Source organism: Canis lupus, chromosome 14 (genome assembly GCF_003254725.2).
Source record: "Canis lupus dingo isolate Sandy chromosome 14, ASM325472v2, whole genome shotgun sequence".
In the NCBI taxonomy this organism is placed as follows: domain Eukaryota; kingdom Metazoa; phylum Chordata; class Mammalia; order Carnivora; family Canidae; genus Canis; species Canis lupus.
In genome coordinates this window covers 18,964,834-18,989,574 of record NC_064256.1, presented here as the reverse complement: position 1 = coordinate 18,989,574, position 24,741 = coordinate 18,964,834, and the positions used below count along the sequence as shown (strand labels likewise).

The 24,741-nt window shown below is 35.7% G+C and overlaps 1 protein-coding gene and 1 long non-coding RNA gene across 32 annotated transcripts in view; one reads left to right on the top strand and one right to left on the bottom strand.

The window, feature by feature from the left end:
- The window catches only part of GNGT1 (G protein subunit gamma transducin 1), a 346,832-nt gene that overhangs the window by 200,742 nt on the left and 121,349 nt on the right, over positions 1-24,741 (bottom strand). The gene's annotated exons all lie outside the window — the stretch shown is intronic.
- LOC118350574 (uncharacterized) overlaps positions 12,601-24,741 on the top strand; it is a 69,018-nt gene continuing 56,877 nt past the window's right edge. Inside the window, exon 1 of the long non-coding RNA XR_007401999.1 lies at positions 12,601-12,649. This is a non-coding gene — a long non-coding RNA (uncharacterized LOC118350574). The remainder of the gene's footprint in view (positions 12,650-24,741) is intronic.

Here is a 24,741-nt window from a genome sequence, read left to right as displayed (position 1 = left end):
AAGGGGGCCTCTTAAAATTCCCCTTTAAGAAGAAGTTCAGTGGAACAGTCCACAAAAACAAAGACTGAATAGATATCATGATGACACTAAACTCATATCTCTCAATAGTAACTCTGAATGTGAACGGGCTTAATGACCCCATCAAAAGGCGCAGGGTTTCAGACTGGATAAAAAAGCAGGACCCATCTATTTGCTGTCTACAAGAGACTCATTTTAGACAGAAGGACACCTACAGCCTGAAAATAAAAGGTTGGAGAACCATTTACCATTCGAATGGTCCTCAAAAGAAAGCAGGGGTAGCCATCCTTATATCAGATAAACTAAAATTTACCCCAAAGACTGTAGTGAGAGATGAAGAGGGACACTATATCATACTTAAAGGATCTATTCAACAAGAGGACTTAACAATCCTCAATATATATGCTCCGAATGTGGGAGCTGCCAAATATATAAATCAATTATTAACCAAAGTGAAGAAATACTTAGATAATAATACACTTATACTTGGTGACTTCAATCTAGCTCTTTCTATACTTGATAGGTCTTCTAAGCAAAACATCTCCAAAGAAACGAGAGCTTTAAATGATACACTGGACCAGATGGATTTCACAGATATCTACAGAACTTTACATCCAAACTCAACTGAATACACATTCTTCTCAAGCGCACATGGAACTTTCTCCAGAATAGACCACATATTGGGTCACAAATCGGGTCTGAACCGATACCAAAAGATTGGGATTGTCCCCTGCATATTCTCGGACCATAATGCCTTGAAATTAGAACTAAATCACAACAAGAAGTTTGGAAGGACCTCAAACACATGGAGGTTAAGGACCATCCTGCTAAAAGATAAAAGGGTCAACCAGGAAATTAAGGAAGAATTAAAAAGATTCATGGAAACTAATGAGAATGAAGATACAACCGTTCAAAATCTTTGGGATGCAGCAAAAGCAGTCCTAAGGGGGAAATACATCGCAATACAAGCATCCATTCAAAAACTGGAAAGAACTCAAATACAAAAGCTAACCTTACACATAAAGGAGCTAGAGAAAAAACAGCAAATAGATCCTACACCCAAGAGAAGAAGGGAGCTAATAAAGATTCGAGCAGAACTCAACGAAATCGAGACCAGAAGAACTGTGGAACAGATCAACAGAACCAGGAGTTGGTTCTTTGAAAGAATTAATAAGATAGATAAACCATTAGCCAGCCTTATTAAAAAGAAGAGAGAGAAGACTCAAATTAATAAAATCATGAATGAGAAAGGAGAGATCACTACCAACACCAAGGAAATACAAACGATTTTAAAAACATATTATGAACAGCTATACGCCAATAAATTAGGCAATCTAGAAGAAATGGACGCATTCCTGGAAAGCCACAAACTACCAAAACTGGAACAGGAAGAAATAGAAAACCTGAACAGGCCAATAACCAGGGAGGAAATTGAAGCAGTCATCAAAAACCTCCCAAGACACAAGAGTCCAGGGCCAGATGGCTTCCCAGGAGAATTTTATCAAACGTTTAAAGAAGAAATCATACCTATTCTCCTAAAGCTGTTTGGAAAGATAGAAAGAGATGGAGTACTTCCAAATTCGTTCTATGAAGCCAGCATCACCTTAATTCCAAAGCCAGACAAAGACCCCGCCAAAAAGGAGAATTACAGACCAATATCCCTGATGAACATGGATGCAAAAATTCTCAACAAGATACTGGCCAATAGGATCCAACAGTACATTAAGAAAATTATTCACCATGACCAAGTAGGATTTATCCCTGGGACACAAGGCTGGTTCAACACCCGTAAAACAATCAATGTGATTCATCATATCAGCAAGAGAAAAACCAAGAACCATATGATCCTCTCATTGGATGCAGAGAAAGCATTTGACAAAATACAGCATCCATTCCTGATCAAAACTCTTCAGAGTGTAGGGATAGAGGGAACATTCCTCGACATCTTAAAAGCCATCTATGAAAAGCCCACAGCAAATATCATTCTCAATGGGGAAGCACTGGGAGCCTTTCCCCTAAGATCAGGAACAAGACAGGGATGTCCACTCTCACCACTGCTATTCAACATAGTACTGGAAGTCCTAGCCTCAGCAATCAGACAACAAAAAGACATTAAAGGCATTCAAATTGGCAAAGAAGAAGTCAAACTCTCCCTCTTCGCCGATGACATGATACTCTACATAGAAAACCCAAAAGTCTCCACCCCAAGATTGCTAGAACTCATACAGCAATTCGGAAGCGTGGCAGGATACAAAATCAATGCCCAGAAGTCAGTGGCATTTCTATACACTAACAATGAGACTGAAGAAAGAGAAATTAAGGAGTCAATCCCATTTACAATTGCACCCAAAAGCATAAGATACCTAGGAATAAACCTCACCAAAGATGTAAAGGATCTATACCCTCAAAACTATAGAACACTTCTGAAAGAAATTGAGGAAGACACAAAGAGATGGAAAAATATTCCATGCTCATGGATTGGCAGAATTAATATTGTGAAAATGTCAATGTTACCCAGGGCAATATACACGTTTAATGCAATCCCTATCAAAATACCATGGACTTTCTTCAGAGAGTTAGAACAAATTATTTTAAGATTTGTGTGGAATCAGAAAAGACCCCGAATAGCCAGGGGAATTTTAAAAAAGAAAACCATATCTGGGGGCATCACAATGCCAGATTTCAGGTTGTACTACAAAGCTGTGGTCATCAAGACAGTGTGGTACTGGCACAAAAACAGACGCATAGATCAGTGGAACAGAATAGAGAATCCAGAAGTGGACCCTGAACTTTATGGGCAACTAATATTCGATAAAGGAGGAAAGACTATCCATTGGAAGAAAGACAGTCTCTTCAATAAATGGTGCTGGGAAAATTGGACATCCACATGCAGAAGAATGAAACTAGACCACTCTCTTTCACCATACACAAAGATAAACTCAAAATGGATGAAAGATCTAAATGTGAGACAAGATTCCATCAAAATCCTAGAGAAGAACACAGGCAACACCCTTTTTGAACTCGGCCATAGTAACTTCTTGCAAGATACATCCACGAAGGCAAAAGAAACAAAAGCAAAAATGAACTATTGGGACTTCATCAAGATAAGAAGCTTTTGCACAGCAAAGGATACAGTCAACAAAACTCAAAGACAACCTACAGAATGGGAGAAGATATTTGCAAATGACATATCAGATAAAGGGCTAGTTTCCAAGATCTATAAAGAACTTATTAAACTCAACACCAAAGAAACAAACAATCCAATCATGAAATGGGCAAAAGACATGAACAGAAATCTCACAGAAGAAGACATAGACATGGCCAACATGCACATGAGAAAATGCTCTGCATCACTTGCCATCAGGGAAATACAAATCAAAACCACAATGAGATACCACCTCACACCAGTGAGAATGGGAAAAATTAACAAGGCAGGAAACAACAAATGTTGGAGAGGATGTGGAGAAAAGGGAACCCTCTTACACTGTTGGTGGGAAGGTGAACTGGTGCAGCCACTGTGGAAAACTGTGTGGAGGTTCCTCAAACAGTTAAAAATATACCTGCCCTACGACCCAGCAATTGCACTGTTGGGGATTTACCCCAAAGATACAAATGCAATGAAACGCTGGGACACCTGCACCCCGATGTTTCTAGCAGCAATGGCCACGATAGCCAAACTGTGGAAGGAGCCTCGGTGTCCAACGAAAGATGAATGGATAAAGAAGATGTGGTTTATGTATACAATGGAATATTACTCAGCTATTAGAAATGACAAATACCCACCATTTGCTTCAACGTGGATGGAACTGGAGGGTATTATGCTGAGTGAAGTAAGTCAGTCGGAGAAGGACAAACATTATATGTTCTCATTCATTTGGGGAATATAAATAATAGTGAAAGGGAAAATAAGGGAAGGGAGAAGAAGTGTGTGGGAAATATCAGAAAGGGAGACAGAACATAGAGACTGCTAACTCTGGGAAACGAACTAGGGGTGGTGGAAGGGGAGGAGGGCGGGGGGTGGGAGTGAATGGGTGACGGGCACTGGGTGTTATTCTGTATGTTAGTAAATTGAACACCAATAAAAAAAAAAAAAAAAAGAAAAAAAAAAAAAAAAAAAAAAGACAGAAAGCTGGAAGAGCCATTTTATTTATTTATTTTTTTTTAATTTTTATTTATTTATGATAGTCACAGAGAGAGAGAGAGGCAGAGACACAGGCAGAGGGAGAAGCAGGCTCCATGCACCGGGAGCCCGACGTGGGATTCGATCCCGGGTCTCCAGGATCGCGCCCTGGGCCAAAGGCAGGCGCCAAACCGCTGCGCCACCCAGGGATCCCCTGGAAGAGCCATTTTAATTTTTGACAAATCACATAATTGTCTCAATAGATGCAGAAAATGGTTCTGACAAGATTCAATACCTTTCGTGATGAAAACAAAATAAAACAAAAACTTCTCATTTAACTAGAAATAAAGGAAAGTTACCTTAACATAATGAAAGCAATCTGTGAAAAGCCCACAGCTAATATATTGGTGACAAATAAAGTTCTTCCTCTAAGATCACAGTCCAGAGGAGTCTAAGAAGACATGATGACTAAATGTAATGTGGTGCCCTGAATGTGATCCTGAAACAGTAAAGAGCACTAGGTAAAAACTAAGGGAATTTGAATAAAGTATGAACTTTGATTAATAACAATGTATCATATTGGTTCATTAATTGTGACAAATGTACCATACTAATAGTAAGATGTTAATAATAGGAAAAAATATGGTGAGTATATGCAAACTCTCTGTACCAATTTTGTAACTATTCCATAAATCTAAAACATGCTAAAATAAGAAAAGTCATTAAAATTAATTTTATTTATTTTTACTTTATAGTTTCAAGCGAATCAAGTTCATTGCCCAATAAAACGAATCCATCAACATTTTTAAGGTAGACATAACAGAAATCAGAGCCTTCCTTCATATGTAATATTTTCCATGTCTTGGATACTAACCAAAATTACTTGATATATGGATATGGATGGATATATGGATATCATATGGATATATGATATGGATATCAGGAAACATGATCTATTTCCAGAAGAAAATAAAATCAAACAGATTAACCCACGTTAGAGTTATTAGTCAAGGACTTTAAAACAGCTAGTATAATTGTTGTTTTCAAAAGCTGGTCTGGAAACCCCTTTAGAGAACCTGCAATGGCAAAATAATTTCCATAAAAACATTATCTCACAAGCGTACAGTGACGTTTTCCAGAGGTTCTATAAGATGTGATTTCATTATTCTAATATCATTGCACACAATTTTTCATTTAAAAAATATTAGTTTATTTCCAATATGGTCAATATTGGAATATAATCCATACAAGCAGTATCTCTTTGGGAGTTCTCAAAAGAAAATAAAAAAGCAATGAAAGCTCTTTCTGCCGAAAAAGCATATATGAATTAAGTAATTAAAATTAATTAATAATTAAAATTTTAAAATGAATAGCCTTTTTGAATATTGGGTCAGTCAGACCAAAAAGGAAATCAAAATGAAAATTACAAATTGTCTACAAAGTTATCTAGGAGAACAGAACCCAATTGATTTGATGTAGGAATATAATTCCCCAGAGATGCTACTGTGTAATGGTAGAGCAGACTTCCAGGAAATGTGTGATTCTAGGAGAGTTCCTTAACCTATTTTTCTTAGTGTTCTCACCTGCAAAATGATGATGATTCCAGGACCTCCCCAGAGGGTTGTAGTGATAATTAAAGAAGATGCACATGGAACATCTAGGACTCTGGCATACAATAGGTGTTCCAGAATGATTTCTATCTAATTGTTGTATTCATTCCTCCTTCCCTTCCCTTTTCTCTTATTTAATATGCATTAAAAAAAGAAGGAACAACTGATACAATATTGTTGATTCTCAAAACTATTTTCTTGATTTAAAAGATTCACCTACAAGAAAGTACACACTGTATGATTCAATTTACATTAAGTTCCAAAATGAGAAAATCAATCCATGGTCATAAAATCATGAGTTGATGCCTTAGGAATCAAGGAATGGCCACAAATAGGTACAAGGGGTGACAGAGCCTCTTGATAGGACTGTGGGTTATATGAGTGAATATATCATGAAAACTCACCAAAGTAAATACTTAGAATCTGAACATTTCACTGTATATAAAGTTATCTCAATTAAAACCTGCATATTATAATATGCCCTAATAACAAAGTGACACTTTCCAGAATTAGTAACACTTTTATAGTTCACAGATATTTTCTCATTTGTATATAAAAACATGACTGTATGTAGGTAAGGAATGTATTCATGGCCTCTGTTTTATTCTATATTTACGTCCGTTAGTATACTTTTTGACTTTCAACTTTTCTTTTAAACGTGGCTTCCTCTTTTAAGTAAAGTTTTGGTTTTATTTTTAACCATAGCAAAAACAATTTAAAAAACTAAGAGTTTGAGTTCTCATATGTAACAGAAATAATAATAAAATCTCTCATTATAAGAAAACTGACCATATAATTCTTCATCAAGCTGGGATACTTTTGAAAGTTAGAGTAAGAACTATTCTTAGCCTAGGACACAATGCTGTGGTCACTCTAACTAGGATATGATAATAACAAATGAAAATATGTACATGCAAAGCACTTTACCACCTGCCTAAGAGATGAGTTTTTATGCTAAATGGACATAAAAAAGTCAAATTTTGCTTCTAACATTTGATCTTGTATTTTTTTCTAGAACTCAACTTCTGTTAGCTTCAAAGTATTTAGAACTAGGAGTATTATGTCTGAATACGCCTTCAAGTTTGTGTACATAGATGACTTTAGCGTGGGATTCTATGCCAAACTCATGGGTACAGTGGAAAAACTGAGAAAATCAAAGCTATTTTTAGTAATAAGTGATGATATACAGGCGTAGGTATCTCATCTTTGAAATAGGTTTATATCTCAATTATAAACTTTAAAATGTTCAAGCAGATGAAGTTAAAAATGTAATCTTCGGTAATACCTTTATTAGATGCTTTTCAGTTTCAAGCTCAATTTTTTCATTTGTAACATCAATGAATCAGTAAAAAGCATACCACTTCAAAAACCATTTATTTAAAAATGGAATTTTAAAAAAGTATCATCAAATTCTATTAAAATGCAGCCTGGACCACGGTCTATAAAGACCTATTGCCCTGTGCAGCTTTCTGTGAGAATGTGAAGCGCCACCACCTCACCCTTGAGTCAATAGCCAGCCACTGGCCTCCAAGCTAAGCTAAATGGCTATTTCAAGCACAGTATCATGGATGTGGAAGTTTTAACTTGATAGAGCTAAGGAGGGATTCAGACTCAACAGATTTCAATAAAAGTTATGCAGAAAGATAACTGGCCGGAAGCACTGCTACTCATGAAATTATAGCTGGGAAGAGACAGCATTCTCTCGAGCTATTGCAGTTGTTATAGGACATTTTCAGAGAAATTGTATTACTAGTGGTTTTAAAAGAAATGGCAGTAAACGGTAGCTTCCTGTTTCTATTTAGCAACTGGTACATAGCTAAAAGGGAAGAATCGATGAAGCCTGAATCAGCTGCACTCCCCGCGATTTCTGTGTCTGCAGGTAGATTTTCCAGTAATCAGCCATTCGTCAACAATCCTTTTGCCTACTTTATAAGTATCTGGCACTGTGCTAGGCACCAGGGATATGTGGGGGGAGGGAACAGACAAATTTCCCTCTTCACATGGCATCAACACTCTATTGGAGGAAAACAGAAAAGAAATAAAATAAATGAGTAAGTGATATAATATACATGTATGTGAAAAATGAACTAGAGAAAAATAAAGCAGAGAAGGTGGTGGAGGGTGGTGGACCATTGCAAATTTTAAACTAGGAAGTATGGGAAGGCCTCACTAGGAGCTGTGAATGATGCCTGTATGGAACTGGGTACTGTGTAAATATTAATGGCAAATTGCCTCCCTATACACAGTAGGAATAAATTCATGTGATGGTCTTAAATGTATCCAGTGTAGGAAGTAAAAAGAAACTGACTCTCTAGGCTAGCATTTCTGAAAGTCTGAATCTGACCTGTATCAGAGTCACCCAAAATACACATTAAAATGAGACTCTTCACTCGTTACCCACAGCTAGTGAATCAGAATCCCCAGGCATGTTCCCTGGTAGTCTGGCATTTATCAAACTTTTTGGATGATTCTGAGGGACTCGAACATTTGAGTCTAGACTATCTAATGCCAATATATCAAGACTCTAGTAAAAATCCACCCATTCACTTATTTTATACATATTTTACAAGTGTTCTCAACTGTGTAACTAACTATAGGGTCTAAGGAGACAGAGTCTTGTTTCAGATGGTTCTGACCAAATTAGGGCAACTAGTTATAAAAATAAATTAACAAAACAATGTAAAAAAGGCTTGTGATGGTCTTATGGATTTAATTTTACTTTGGGGAAACGGAGCTTAGGAAATGGCTGATTTTTTTCCTTATACCTTATGCTTGTAAAAATAACTCATGCATGGAAAGGCCTTTAATTAAATACTCTGTACCCATATCAGCTGCTACTTTATCATCTTCATGGATCACTGTGGCCACTGATGTGTTCTGTGTAAAACTATTTTTTTAATGATTGCAGGAATTCCATGACATTACCACAAACATTCCCATTTGGTTGTTCATTCATTTGATAAACAGTTACTGAGGCCTGCCATATGAAAGTGTTCAAAGTCAAGAGGAAGAGACAGGCCCATAGATGAGCACCATACAATATAATGGAGGTGTATGAACTATGCACTTTAGAAGCACAAGGACAAAGTCACTAACTCCCTGGACTTCTGGGGATTTTTCACAAAAACCTAATAGATGACATTTGGATGAGGGCTTAAAGTATGAGTTAGACTTTGCCGGTAAAGGAAAAATGTTTTAACAGCAAACATGATAGCAGGTACAGATACACAAATGCAAAAGAGTAGAATTTCACTCATATGAATTACAGCTATGCAAAAACCATCTAGCTTCTTTATTTTCTATAAAAGCTGATAACCATCATCACTGGACAGTGAAGAAGTTCCAAAAATACTGCCAATTAATAGAATCAGTGTTCTCTAATCTAAGCAATTTTTTAAAATTTAAAACATTTAAAATTTAAATGGATAAATAATCAACAGTTCCAAGTTCAACTCTATGTCAGAACCATTTCTCTCCTCCCTAACAAGATGGTGGCTGAGCACAGGGAAAGCTGTCCAAATGAATGGCACTAGGCAAAAAGCACTTGGGTGGCCTTTATGCTGGTTTCTGCAGCAGGAGAGATTCTCATCACTGTTGCTATCAACTGAGGTAGAAGCTATCAGTTTGCTTCCTCTGTGGTAAATTCTCTTGGCTTTGTCAGGACCTAGTGGTCCTCTTTGCTAATTTTTTTTTCATGGAAGTATGGATACCCTTTAAATTTTGGCATTCCTTATTTTCTATTGCTGAACCGAGCAACCTACCCTAGAGCCCTCAGTTAACATGGTGCCAGTTAACCCCTGCTGTAGTGACCCCTTCTGCAAAGAAGCTCTAATGTCCAATAACTGTATCTCTTTGGTAACATTACTTAAATGCCAAGTGCCTCAGTCTTCTCATTAGTTAAATGGGGATAATGTTAGTACCTTCCTAAGTGTGTGGTTGCATAAATTAAAGAAGGGGCACCTGGGTGGCTCAGTGGTTGAGCGTCTGCCTTTGGCTCAGGTCGTGATCCTAGGATCCTGGGATAGAGTCCCACATCAGGCTCCTGCATGGAGCCTGCTTTTCCCTCGGCCTGTGTCTCCGCCTCTCTGTGTGTGTCTCTCATGAATAAATAAATAAAATCCAAAAAAAAAAAAAGATAGAAAATAAATATACTGTGATGAGAAGGGTGCCTGGCATATTTACAAAGTCAATGCATGTTTATTATTAGTAGTAGTCTTCATACCCCTTTGAGGCATTGTAGGAACTCTCGGGTCTTTTCTCTCTTGTACGCATGGCACTAGAAGCCAGGAGTGCTGCTTCAGGTCACCTACTGAGCTTCATCTTTCTCTACAGCTACTGCCCCTATCATGTTAGCATGCAGTCACCCTGCATGGCAGTCTCTGAATGATCTGACATTCAACTTAAAAAAAAAGAAATTCAGGCACCGCAGTGGCTCAGATGGTTAAGCATCTGCCTCCGGCTCAGGTCATGATCCCAGGACCCTGGGATGGAGCCAGCATTGGGCTCCCTGCTCAGCAGAGAGTCTGCTTTTCCCTCTGTCTCTCCCCCTACTTGTGTTCTCTCTTGTGCTCTCTCTCTCAAATAAATAAACCAAATCTTTTTTTTTTAAAAATCCTTCTTTCTTCTTGGGATTTTGCCTAAGAGAAGTGAAGGAAGAACACACTGAGATCTCACTATCTTTGTCTTTTCTTTCTGTAAAACTCTGAGCCAGAAGGCATAAACTATTTTTCCCTTTTCTATCTTCCTTTTCCCTATGTTATAACCTGAGACCTCTGTATGGTGTGGAGTAAAATTCTACATTCAAGATTTCCAGAGCTGGTTCTTGATATTGTTACCTTGGACTTTCAAAATCCCATTTTGAATATCAAAGGCTCAATGTTAATTCCTTCTCTTTATCTTCTTGACATAACAGTCCTAGCCCCATTTATGACACAATGCCTCTTGAAAAATATAAAGAAAATAACACACAATGAAATGTAAATAAGGAAAAGCATATGCACATATTTCAAAAATATTATTCTCATTTTCTCCAGCAAGTATTAAGGGGTTTAGTACATCAGAATGCAGGAAATAGTGATTAATTTGGTGTTATATGTGTACAATTGATTGATGTGTCTGTGTGTGTGAGTGCAGGGGGCAGTTAGGGGAGAAAGGAGGTGGGTAAAAAGGCTGACAGATGACGTAGAAGTCATCTGAAGCCTGTTTCAACAGAGTTGAAAAGAACATTGTGTGCTATGCCAAGTAATTTTTGTTTTTGATTTAGTTGAAATAATAGCACTGTGTAGTAAGTGAGATTTACATTCATATGTCCATTTCATGTGTTAGAAAACAAAAGCTCAGATATTAGGCTATTCTATATCATCACTGCAATTGTCAGAGCTGGGATAAAAATTCAATATACCTGATTTATAATCTATCATATTACATAGTTTTGTTTTTTAACTTCAAGCAACTTCTTTGGAGAAGTTATAAACTGGCATTTCACTTTTGAGATAAATGAGATAAATCCAATAGAGCAATTACTTAAATCAAAAACATTTCACTGCTTCTGAAATTCCTATGCCTCCAGCAAAACAGAATCCCAAGGCTGTGTTCAATAAGATCCTCTGATATATTTATTGCTTGCCTATTACTCACTGTCTTACTTGCTTTCACAGTTGGTAAAGACTCAGTAATTCTAACTATGAGGATATCAAATTGCACTCGCATACAATCTAGATGATGTTATTTTTCTAAGCCATACAATTTTCTGAAAATACAGATGTAATTTCAAAAGTGTCCACTGGATTAATTGCAAATCTTTTATGGAGATCTCCTTAAGTATATTCTTTTATACCATGGTGTCACTTAACAAAGACCTAAGAGATAAAACAAGTTACTCTAGCTGCATTTTCTGAAACTAAGTCTGTCTGAAATATCACTTAGAATCATCTTTAGATAGGTTTATTTGCTTAATAGGCATGGGATAAAATACAGTTTTGCAATTAAATGATTACTTCTGACTATATAAGCAGCCAGTACAATCAATTCATGACAGAAAGTAAATGCTTTATACAAATAATTTAGTTGCTGTTTTCATCGAAAGTTCAAATATTTCATTCACTTAAACAAATATTTATTATCTCTTGTTTTGCCACTGGAGATATATAGATAAATGAGGCAGACATTTTCTGCCCTATGAAGCTTACAATTGCAACAAACGTTAGAAGCAAAAATAGTGTCTATGAAAGTTTCTATTGAGTAAACCTTAACTAATATGAGGTGTCAGGAAATTCTCCCACAGAGAAATGATCCTTAAGCAAAGACATGAAAACTAAGTAGAATGTATCCAGATGACTAGTCAGAGAAAGATATTCCCAGGAAGAAGGAATGGTATATGCAAAGGCTTCCCCTAAAGGGGAGTTTAGAGCATTCAAGGAAGAAAAAACTTTGTATGGCAGAAGCATAGTAAGGAGGGAGGCAGGGTCAGATCATGAAGGGTTCTACAGGTAAGTTGAGTTTTTAAAATGTAAGTGGAATAGAATCATATTTGTTTTTTATTTGTAGAAAATTACTTCAGATCTGAGCCATGCAACTCAGGGAGGCACCATTCATGTTCACCATTCACCATTCATCGGACATCCTGCACCAGATACTATGCTCTGCTCCAGAGGATGGACCAGAGGTGATAAGAGTGAAAACAAGACTGTCACGGGAAGAGAATGCATTGGTTGAGACAAGAGATGACAGTGGCTCAGATTTAGGTAGAATAAAAGCAATAAAGGGAAGTGAAGCTTTTTAGAAATACTAAATAGGTAGACTTTATAATATATAGTGTGTGATTATATATGGAAGCTGATATAGAGAAAACATCAAGAATGATTCATTGATTCCTGTGGTCGGTTGTGGGTGCCATTTTGAGGTAAGAGCATAGGAAGTAGAAAAATCAAAACTTCAGTTCGGGGCATGGTAGCTTTGAAGGACTCATGTGGAGGATATGGTAGAGATTTAGAATAAAATGTTTGGTATTTTGTTCTGGAGCTCAGAAGATAAACTTGAGCTGGAGAGATACAGTTGGCAATAATAACTATATAGACGGAACTGAAGTCACCAAAGTGGTAAAAATCAATAAGTAAGATCAAGTAGAGAGAGAAGATAAGAAGGACTAGGGTGAAGCCATCAGGACTCCTACAGATTAAAGTCTAGTAAAAGAAAGTAGACAGAGTAGTACTAACAAAGCCATGACAATGGCATGGAGTCAAGGGATTCGAGTATTTTAAAGTAGAGTAAGTGTTTAGCTATTAATAAGGCTGCTGAGAGGCCAGAAGGAGTGTCCATTACATCCTGTCACTTGGAGGACATTTCCACAGGTGTGACTGGGGCAGCAGTCATATTGGACTGACATGAGGAATGAATGAGAGATGAAGATGTAGGAATGCCCCCCCCCAAAAAAAAATTGACTATGAAGTGAGCAAGAGAGAAACAAACTAGAGGAGAATATGAGGTCCAACAATTTAAAAGAAGATGAAGAGCAGCCTGCGTGGCTTAGCAGTTTGGCGCCGCCTTCAGTCCAGGGCCTGGTCCTGGAGACCCAGGATGAGTCCCACGTTGGGCTCCCTACATGGGGCCTGCTTCTCCCTCTACCTGTGTCTCTGCCTCTCTTTCTCTCTCTCTCTCTCTCTCTCTCTGTCTCTCATTTATCTCATGGATAAATAAAATAAAATCTTTAAAAAAAATAAAAGAGGATGAAAAATATCTAGTACAGAGGGAGGTTCTGAATATATATCAGCAGTATAAGATCACCAGGAGAGTGAAAAGCAGGGAAGGAAGGAGATTCTGAGCATACCAGGAAATTTGACTTAGGAAGAAAGAAAAATAATTCCTCCACTGGGTGTAATGGAAATGCATAAGGAAGGTACAACTAAGTTGGCAGATCTGGCTGTGACAAGTTGTATTAGGGTGGTTCTGGGATCACGACCAATGGCTTCTGCTTTCTCTGCAACATGCAGGCTGAGTTAAAGCACACACACACACACACACACAAACATGGTGTCACAACTTTAATGAGAGCAAAAAGTTGCTTGAATGTCTTGTGTAGAGAGTGGGAGACTGCGAGAAAAACACTTCATTTCCAGGTAATGTTACAGGCCCAGTTTAAATCGGGGATCAAAAATCAAAATAGCTAGTACCTTAAAGAAAACAGAAGTGCAGAACCCCAAAATCCTGAAGAGCCAAAAAACTGTTTACTTAGTCTCAAGTACAAGGGCTTGTTGCTTATCTGTGGTTGGAGATGTTCATGTATGTTTATGTGCATGTGTATATGGGTCTGCACATGGATATGCATGTGTGTATCTCTCTCTCTCTGTCTCTCTCTATCTCTCTCTCACACACACACACACACAAGTACACACACACAATGCATAACCCTAACTCAATTTTGACTCATGTATCCTTCAATTTCCACATTGGAAGTGATATTAACTAGCCGATTTTTTAAAATATTTTATTTATTTATTTATTTATTCATGAGAGACACAGAGAGAGAGGAAGAGACACAGGTAGAGGGACAAGCAGGTTCCCTGCAGGAAGCCTGATGCAGGACTCAATCCCAGGACCCAGGATCACACCTGAACCAAAGGCAGACGCTCAACCACTGAGTCACCCAGGTGTCCCTTAACTTGCCAATTATAAATCTTATCATATTTGAAATCATCTGTGATTGCATCCTATCAGTGTCTAGGAATTGGGATCCAGGATGAAGAGAGTTTTGGGCTTTCCACAACATCATAATTAGTTTCGGAAATATACTAAAATGATCATCGCAAGATAGAATTTTTATTCTAAGCCCATGAAATTCAAATTTCCCATTTGCAGCTGTGGGGAAAATTAATACTACAAAGTCTCTAAGAAATAAGCATTTGGTAATATGGTTGAGATAAGCCATGTGTCACCTCACAGATCAGAAAAGTAACCTTACTTTGTGAGTCAGTCAGCAATTATCCAAAAAATGATGGTAACGGAAATAATATCTTCCCTAAACCCAAATTCATGGTAATTATTCCTTCCTTCCTCTGAATTTATCCAGCACATTATTTTAAACTCCATTTAGGATGTTATTTTAGTCTTCTCTGCACTGTAATTGGTTATTTGTATGACATAGTCCTCTGCTACATTTTTCCTGGACTTGAATGACCACATGTTAAATGACTATTTACACCTGATTTCTAAAATAGTGCCCTATTTAGTAATAAAACTCACTTAATAATTCATTGAACAATTACTACTGATTGCTTCTGTAGCCAGATATTGTGCCACACACTGACTACACGACAGGAAAACAAAATGGATAGGTTTCCTGTTCTCATAGAATTCACAGTCTAGTGGGAAAAACAGGCATTAAGCAAACAGATGAACTAAATACATAACTCAAAATTTAGATGAGTTGCTGAGCATGGTATGAGAGAAAAAAAGTGAATTAATTTTATGTTAAGTGAAAACTCTGAGGAAGTCTCAAATGAACCAGAGTTTCTCGATTCCAGCATTACTGACATTTTCAGTTGGACAATTATTTGTGGAAGAGAGCTGTCCTCTACATTGTAGAATGTTTAGCAGTTTCCTGACCTCAACCTAAGTAGATGCCAGAAGCACCATCCCAGCAGTAACCACCAAAATTGTTTCAAGGTACTATCAAACCACTGCTGGTAGAGAGCCACTAATTTAAATTGACACTTCGTAAGAAGTACGAAGGAGAAAAAAGGTCAGAGGAGTATTGTTCCAGGAAGAAGAAACATCATGGGAAGTCCATGGTGCAGAAAAGAGCTCAGCATATTTAAATAAAGGAGGCCAGCATATCAGGAAAATACTAAAGGAGGGAGAGATCAGTGCAAAGTATGGCAAAAAAAAAAAAAAGGCAGAGACAGGTTAAAAGAAGGGTCTTGTATATATTGTCAAGGAACATAGAATTTATCCTAGGAGAAACGGGAAGCTACAAGAAAGTTTTCAGTGGGAAAGTGGTAAGATCAAAAGATGTAATTCATATTTTTAAAACTTTTATTTATTTAATTTTTAAATTTTATTTATTTATTTTAAGTCATTTCTACATTCAACATCAGGCTCAAACTCATAATCCTGAGGTCAAGAGTTGCTTGCTTTTCTGACTAAGACAGCCAGGTACCCTGCAATTCATATTTTAAATTACCTTTCTAGGGGCTCTGAAAAGAATAAGTAAGAAACTGGGAATGGATATGAGGAGTCTAGCCAGGGGCTATTGCCATTTTCTGGGATGGTGGCTTGGGCTAGAGTGGAGGATGCAGAGGTGGTGAGAAGTAGACACAGCAAAGCTATACTTGGAAGAAGAAACACAGAACTTAGTGAATACATGATTGTTCAATGAAAGGAGGAATGAAAGGGAAGAAAACTATTTGAGACCTCCACTGATTTGTAAATGCACATATTAGATTTGTGTTACTTGCCTCGAGAATGATAAAGTTTTTGGTTGGTGTTAGTCCTATGCCTTTATTATATTAATATTAAAAATTCAAACCTCTTCCATATGATAGTCCTGCAAATACAAATACGTATTTGTATTTGTAGGACTTCAAAGGACTTTGAATAGCTCAGTTCATGGCCTAGCTTGTACTCTTAACCTACATCTGTGTGTCTATTCAGTCATAGCCTCTAAAAGAGATTGGTTTACTTTAGGTATTGCTCTAAAAAATATAAAGGGGAGTAAAAATATTTCTAACAGACATACTGCACTATTCACACAACTTGAAGTTCTAATAATTAAAGAGTCACGATATTCAAACATGCTGTTAAGTTCTATCGTTCTTATTCTATAAATTTGCAATTGGAGCTAAGCCTCTAAATGTAATATTTCATACTTCTTATCTTTATGATATGTTGTTGTATCTGTCAGAGTTTAGTCACCAGGACAGAAACCCCTCTCTGCATCCCATGTATACATCATTATAATAAAGGGAATTGTAGATTTACATTAAATTGGAAGGATGGGAGAGTAAAGGTCAGCAAAGTCACCATTAACAAGCTAGCCTGCAACTAGCCCTCTGGAAGGGCAGAGAAAAGATATCATTATGTCCACCTAATTATTTAGAACCTCCTCTGAATTGGATGACTGGTATACATGTGCATGAAATATAAATATCTTCACATTCTGTTCATCCTGAAAAGTCCACTCATTTAGTAGATATAATTATCTATCATCTATTGATCAATTGATCTATATTTTCAAATATTGCTCTTTCCAAGTCTTATCTCAAGAAATCAATATAAGATCATAGATATGGCAATTTCCCTTTCCTATACTCCCTTTGGCCAACCATGGAGTGCTATACTGCTGCACACTTAACTTCCAGGTGGTACTACTCTACCATATAGACTCTATATATCAGGCCTGATTTATTTTCTTCTATAGGTTATAGACCCCTTCACTATGTTTTTAATCATTCTTCTTTAAAAGAATCAATAGTCTTTTCTATAAATTTAAATAATAAGAAAAGCATTATGTATATTCACAGTTACGATTTACTAAGTTCTTTGATCCTTTTTGTAGATCCATGTGTTCATCTGGTATTATTTTCCATCTGACTAAAAGAATTCCTTTGTCATAGTGTGATCTGCTGCTAAGGAATTCTTTTGCTTTGGAAATCTATTTTACTTTTGTTTTTTAAAAAGATGTGTTTGATGGATATAGAATTTTTGGTTGACTTTCTTCTTCTTCAATACTTTACAGATGCTGCTCCACCATATTCTATCTTGTATTCTTTCTGATAAAAAATCACGATATGCCTTGGGATTTCTTAAGCCTTTTCAATCTGTTGATATATGTAATTTTCATCAATTTTTTAAAAATTACCATTATTTCTTCAAAATGTTTTTCCATCCTGTTTCCACTTGATGCTCCTTCCAATACTCTAATTAAATATCTATCAGGCTGTTTAAAGTTATCCTATAGCTTACAAATATTCTGTCAACTTATTTTGATTCTTCTGAAGTTTTTCCCCCTCCACATGTTTTATTTAAGATTATTTCTGCTGTTGTATCTTCAAGTTCAGTAATCTTTCCTTTATAATATCTAATCATCCTTTAAACTCATCTAGAATATTTATCCTCTCAGACTTTGTACTTTTCATCTCTAGAAGTCTGACTTGGGTCTTTGCATGTAAACCCATGTCCATATTTAACATGTTCAATCTTTTCCTTAACTTTCTGAACACATGGAACACAGTTATAATAACTGCTTTAATATCTTTGTCTGCTATATCTGACATTTATGTCAGGTCTGGGTTGGTTTCAATTGACTGAGGTTTCTCTTCCTTACAGAATGAGTTTTCCTTTCTTTGGGCATGCCTCGTAGTTTTTGATTGGGTGTCAAATACTATGCATCTTACCTTACTGGATGCTGAATATATTATTATTTCTATTCTTGAGCTTTGTTCTGGGATGTAGTTATTTGGAAATAGTTTGGTTACTTTAGATTTTGCTTTGAAGATGAGATCAAGACTAGTCCAGATCTAATTACTCTACATGATTAAGGCAAGCTCTTTCTGAGTTCTATCCAATGAACTATGACTTACGAATTTCCGCAGTCTAACTGATGGAAAAATGCACCATTCTTGTCTGCAGTGATCCCTGGGTACTATTCTTCTAGTTATTTTTGGTAATTCTTTCCAAACCTTGGGAAGAGCCCTTGTACATATCTACCTACCAGTAATCTTCCAAATATTATCCAGATATCTGTCTCTATTCAAATTTCTACTCTTTAGTACTTTTCCAATGAACTCTAGTTCCCTTGGTCTCTGAAAATTCTGAGATTCTCTTCCTTAACCAGTGGGACTGCTGAGCCCTACTTAAATTTCCTCTTCTTGAGCCACAACTTGGTAAATATCTCAAGGTGGTATACTGGGTTAAACATAGGATTCATCCTATTCACTTCTCGTGTCTTAGGTGTGATCAGCCTTTGTAGTCTTATCTCTAAAGTTTGGAAAATTATTATTTATTTTATTATGTACAGGTTTTTACTTGTTTTAGGTGGGAAGGGAAATCTGTTCTCTGATGCTTTTCCTCTAAGATCAGGAATAAGACAAAGATGTCCACTCTTGCCACTTTTATTCAACATAGCATTGGAAGTCCTAGCCACAGGAATCACACAAGAAAAAAGAATAAGAGGCATCCATATGGTAAAGGAGCAGTTTTGACTGTCACTATTTGCATATGACATGATACTATACACAGAAAACCCTACTCCACCAAAAAACTACTGCAGGTAATAAATGAATTCAGTAAAGTTATAAAATACAAAATTAATACCCAGAAGTTGATAGCATTTCTATACAATAATAGAAGCTAGCAGAAAGAGAAATTAAGAAAACAATTCCATTTATGATTGCACCAAAATCAATAAAATACCTATTAATAAATTTAACCAAGGAGGTGAAAAACCTATACTATGAAAACTGTAAAACACTGATGAAGGAAATTGAAGCTAGCAGAAAGAGAAATTAAGAAAACAATTCCATTTATGATTGCACCAAAATCAATAAAATACCTATTAATAAATTTAACCAAGGAGGTGAAAAACCTATACTATGAAAACTGTAAAACACTGATGAAGGAATTGAAGACAGAAATGAAAAAATATTCTAGGTTCATGGATTGGATGAATGAATATTGTTATAATGTTCATACTATCCGAAGCAATATACAGATTCAGTTCAACTCCTATCAAAATACCAATAGCATTTTTCACAGAACTAGAACAAATAACACTAAAAATTGTATAAAACCACAGAAGACCTCAAATAGCCAAAGCAATCTTGAGAAGGAAAAATAAAGCTGGAAGTATCACAATCCCAAATTTTAAGATATTCTACAAAGCTGCAATAATCAAAATAGTATGGTAGTAGCACAAAAATAGACACATAGAAGAACAGAACAGGACAGAAAGTTCAGAAACAAACCATGATTATATGGTCAATTAATCTTTGACAAAACAGTAAAAAATATGCAATGGGAAAAAGAGCCTCTTCATAAACTATGTTAGGAAAACTGAACAGGTACATACAAAATAATGAAATTGGACCATTTTCTTACACCTCGATCGTGCCATTTGTGACAACATGGATGGACCAAGAGGGTATTATGGTAAATGAAATACATCAGACTGAGAAAGACAAATAGATTTCATTTTTGTGTGGAATTTAAAAAAATAAAACTAATAAACTAAAAAGCAGAATCAGACCTATAAATACAGAGAACAAACTGATGGTTGCCAAAGAGGAAGATTGTGGGAGCTTGGGAAAATTGGAGAGAGGGGAGTGGGAGATATAGGCTTCCAGTTATGGAATGAGTAAGTCACAGGAGTATAAGGCACAGAATAGGGGATTTAATCAGTAATACTGCCACAGCACAGTATGGTGATGGAAAGTAACTATATTTGTGGTAACACAGCATAACATGTAGAGACATTGAATCACTATGTTGTACACTTGAAACAAATGTAACACTGTATGTAAGCTATACTCAAAGAAAATTTTTTTAAAAATCTATTCTCTGATATTCTATCTTGGTTAAAAGCAGAAGGGCCTGGGCTCCTTTCTCACTAGTAGTGACTGTAAGATATTGTAAATATTGTTCACCATTAAGGGAATGCCATCTGCATAATTCCTCTTCATCCATTTCACTCATAAAAATGCTGAAACATTCAGGACCTGGGACAAATCTTTGTACCTCATTAGTGAGAATACTCTTTCAAAGGTTACATTAACCCATTACTCAAAGTTTTTCATGCTATAAATTAATACAATTGTCATATTAGCCTATACATTTGCACTTGCCATCTGTTTTTCATTAACAAAATTATCACTTCACTCAATTTTTAAATAATCAAGTATACGAAAAATAGATAAATACACCCTGCTGTGTGGTAGGCATTAATGTTTCACTCTGAATATTTCTCATTCATCATGTCCTTGGCTTATGGCATTCCCTCATCCAATTATGTGTGAGTGGCACTCTATGATTATTTCAGGCATATTAGTGGTGAGTAGAACTGTTACATACTATTTCTAGGTTAAACATTTAATTGCCAGTGCAAAATCCAGGAAAGTTTCCTTTATCCTCTAGATTTTGAGAAAGTGGTTGTTCCATCAGCTGAAGTCCCTAAATAAATTAAATGAATAGTCACAGCTACCAACCCATGGAAAACAAGCAACATGGGTATGAAATAAACCTTTGTTATTTTAAACCACAGATATTTGGTGTGTGTGTGTGTGTTAGTATATTTTAGACTCTTCTTACTGCTTATAACAAAAAACATTGCAATAAAAGTTAAAGTTTTATTTGAATATCAAACACAATTCCAGTTTTGTCCCACTCTGTCTCTGGAACCATTTAACAATGGTTATAACTTTATGAGTCGTCTTCTTAGCATTTGTCTACCTTTATCTCAATGCGTAAGAGGTATTTGATTAGTCTCATAAAAAATACTTAGATATATTTCCACTGATACATAGAGAGCTAGTTCATCCCTTTTAACTGCCATATAAAATCACGTCATAAAAATATGCTACATTTATTCTATCTTGATTATCACATATACCCATACCCTAAATGCCTATTGATAGACATGTAGTCTGTTTTTTATTTCATCCCACTATAATAACAAAACATCATTCAAAATATCTCCTTGTATACACATGGAAACAGTACAACTGGATTGTAGGGTGTACGTACATATATTCAGTTTTAAGGAATGCTGTTAAACTCTCCTACAATGTGACTGAACCACTTTATATTGCAACCACTTTTGTTAGGTTTACCCTATGTTTATTGTTCTGGTCTCTATTCTAGATAAGAACCTCATTTATTCCTCATACCAGAAAAAAAAAAAGCAAATAAACCCTATTTCAATGGTGACTGCCACTGTATGTACACTGGCAATACAAAGCTAAGTAGGGCAAGGTTAAGGATCCAATCACCTCACAAACAGGATCATCTTGATTATTTGCACTATGATTTATTAGATAAAACTGGGCTATATTTTCCTTAATTGAGTTCACTCATGAAAATGAGCTTTCAAATATGGTATAATTATCTATAATCTATTTTCTCCATCTTCAAACTGAGTAACAACTTATATAAAATGAGCCACTTAGTTGAAGGAGCAGTTCTGTATGCTACTTTACATGAGCTTACACTTCATTGTTGTTGTATCGGATGATGGTCTTGCCAAATGCTAGGAAGAGTTCATTTTTACTGATAGAGTTTAATTTTACTGAAAATGGAGACCGCTTAGAAATATTCTAAGTTACTACACATGAAAAGGTATAGCATTACTGGAAATATTCTCTTATATTACCACATATGAAAAAGTACAACACTATTTGAAGACAGAGTTGGATTAATTGAAAATATACAGTGTAAATGCTATGGTTTATATTTATTAATTTAATTTATTTATTTGATAGAGAGACAGCACAAGCAGGGGGAGCAGCAGAGAGAGAGAGAGAGAGAGAGAAGCAGGCTCCCCACTGAGCAGGGAGCCTGATGTAGGGCTCAGTTCCAGGCTGGGATCATGACCTGAGCTGAAGGCAGACACTTAACTGACTGAGCCATCCAGCTGTCCCTATAGTTTATATTTACAAAGTATTTTGAAAGTTTTAAAATGAAATATGAATGATAAGTCAATAGGTGAGATAAAATGGGATGGCAAGAAATACTTAAATGAAATGAGAGAAGTCAGAAAAAGAAGAAACAGGGACACCTGGGTGGCTCAGCGGTTGAGCGTCTGTCTTTGGCTCAGGGCATGATTCAGGGGTCCTGAGATTGGGTCCCACATCCGGCTCCCTGTAAAGAGTCTGCTTCTTCCTCTGCCTGTGTCTCTGCCTCTCTGTTTCTCATGAATAAATAAAATCTTAAAAAAAAAAAAGACAAATGCAACAAATAGAAAACAGCAAGATAGTAGATTCTAATCCAACAGTCAATAATCACTACAAATGTGAATGGTCTGAATGCACTTTGTTAAAAGATATTTTTAGATTAGATAAGAAAGCAAGACCTGAATCAATGTCATCTACAAGAAACTCACTTTAAATATAAAGTATATGGATTAAAGCAAAGGGACAGAGCTGCTATAGAAAACAGCTTAGCAGTTTCCTTAAAAAGTTAAACACAGAGTTACTATATGAACCAGAAATTCCTCTTATAAGTAAAAAGCATATGTTCACCCAGAAAACTTGTAGACAAATGTTCATAACGGCATAATTCATACTAGCCTAAAGATTGAAACAATTCTAATGCCCAGCAACTGATGAATGGATAAACAATATGTGATATGTCCAAACAATAAAATATTTTTCAGTCATGAAAAGCAACAGAGTACTGAAATATGTTGGAAGTAGAAAACCCTACAATCAATTATGCTAAATGAAAGAAGCCATACATAAAATGTCACATAGTACGTAAGTCTATTCATTTGTAATATCCAGAATGGGCAAAACCATAGAGGCTGAAAGTAAGTTAGGGATTGCCAGGCATTAGAGGAAATGGAAAGTTGGGATTGACTATCAATAGCTTGGAAGTTATTTTGGGGTAATGAAAATATTCTGGAATTAGATAATACTGATGGTCACACAGTACTGAATATATTGAAAACCACTCTTCAGAACACTTTGAAATGCTAGATTTTATGTTATATGAAATTTATTTCAATTAAAAAATGTTAAAGTATACAGACAGAAAAAGCTATACCATGTAAACACAAATCAAAGAAAGCTGAAGTCCCTATATTAATTTTAGACCAAGCCAATTTCAGAACAAGGAAAAATTTCAGAGATAAAAAGGAACATTACATAGTAACAGAGGCGTCAATTCTCCAAGAACACATAACAATCCTAAACATGTATGCACCTAACAATATAGCATCAAAATGCATGAGACAAACTCTGATAGAACTAACAGGAGAAAGTGGTAAATCCATTTTTATAGCTGGTGTCTTCACCACCACAAACAAGCAGGCAAAAAATCAATAAGGATAAAACACTCTTGAACACCACAATTAACCAACTTGGTATAATTGATATTCACAGAACACTCTAAACACCCACATCAAAATGCACACTTTTGTGAAGTGCATATGAAACATTCGCCAAGCTAGATCACATTCTGGTTCATAAAAATAAACCTTAAGCAATATAAAAGAATATAAATTATGCAAAAATGTTCTGATACCATAACAGAATTAAGTGAAAAATCACTAACAAAGCTAAATAAGTACCCAAATACTTGGAAAACAAACAATACATTCCTAAATAACCAATGGGTTAAAAAGGAAATTAAGAAAAGCTTTAAAATATTTTGAACTCAATTATAATGCAAATACAAATAAAAAATTGTAGGATGCAGCTAAAGCAAGTCCTGAAAAAGCTAGTAATAGCATAAAATGAATATATTTTAAAAGAAGGAAGATCTACCAATAAATCATTATCCTACGTTTCCATCTAGGAAAGCAAATGCAAGTTAATAAAAAGAAGTGCAAATTAAACAACACGAGCAAAAGAGAGGAAATAGTAAAATGAGAATAAAAATAAATTAAGTTAAAAACAGGAAAATAGAGAAAATCAATGAAACTGAAATATTATTATCTGCAAAGAACAGTAAAAGTGACTTCTAGTTAGGCTAACAAAGAAAAAAGAAAGAAAGACAAAAATTACCAATGTAAAATATAAAAGAGGGGCTATCACTGCTTATCCACAGACATTAAAATGATAATAAATATTAAGAACAATTCTATAACTATAAATTCAAAAATTTAGATAAAATGTAATTATTCTTTGAAAGATACAAACTACCAAACTTCGCTCAAGGAACAAAAAGTAACTTGGATAAGTTATCTAATTACATCTATTAAAGAAATTAAATTACTAATTAACAATTTTCTATTAAATAAATTAAATTTCTAATTAAAATTTTTCCAAAACAAATGGGAAAGAAGAA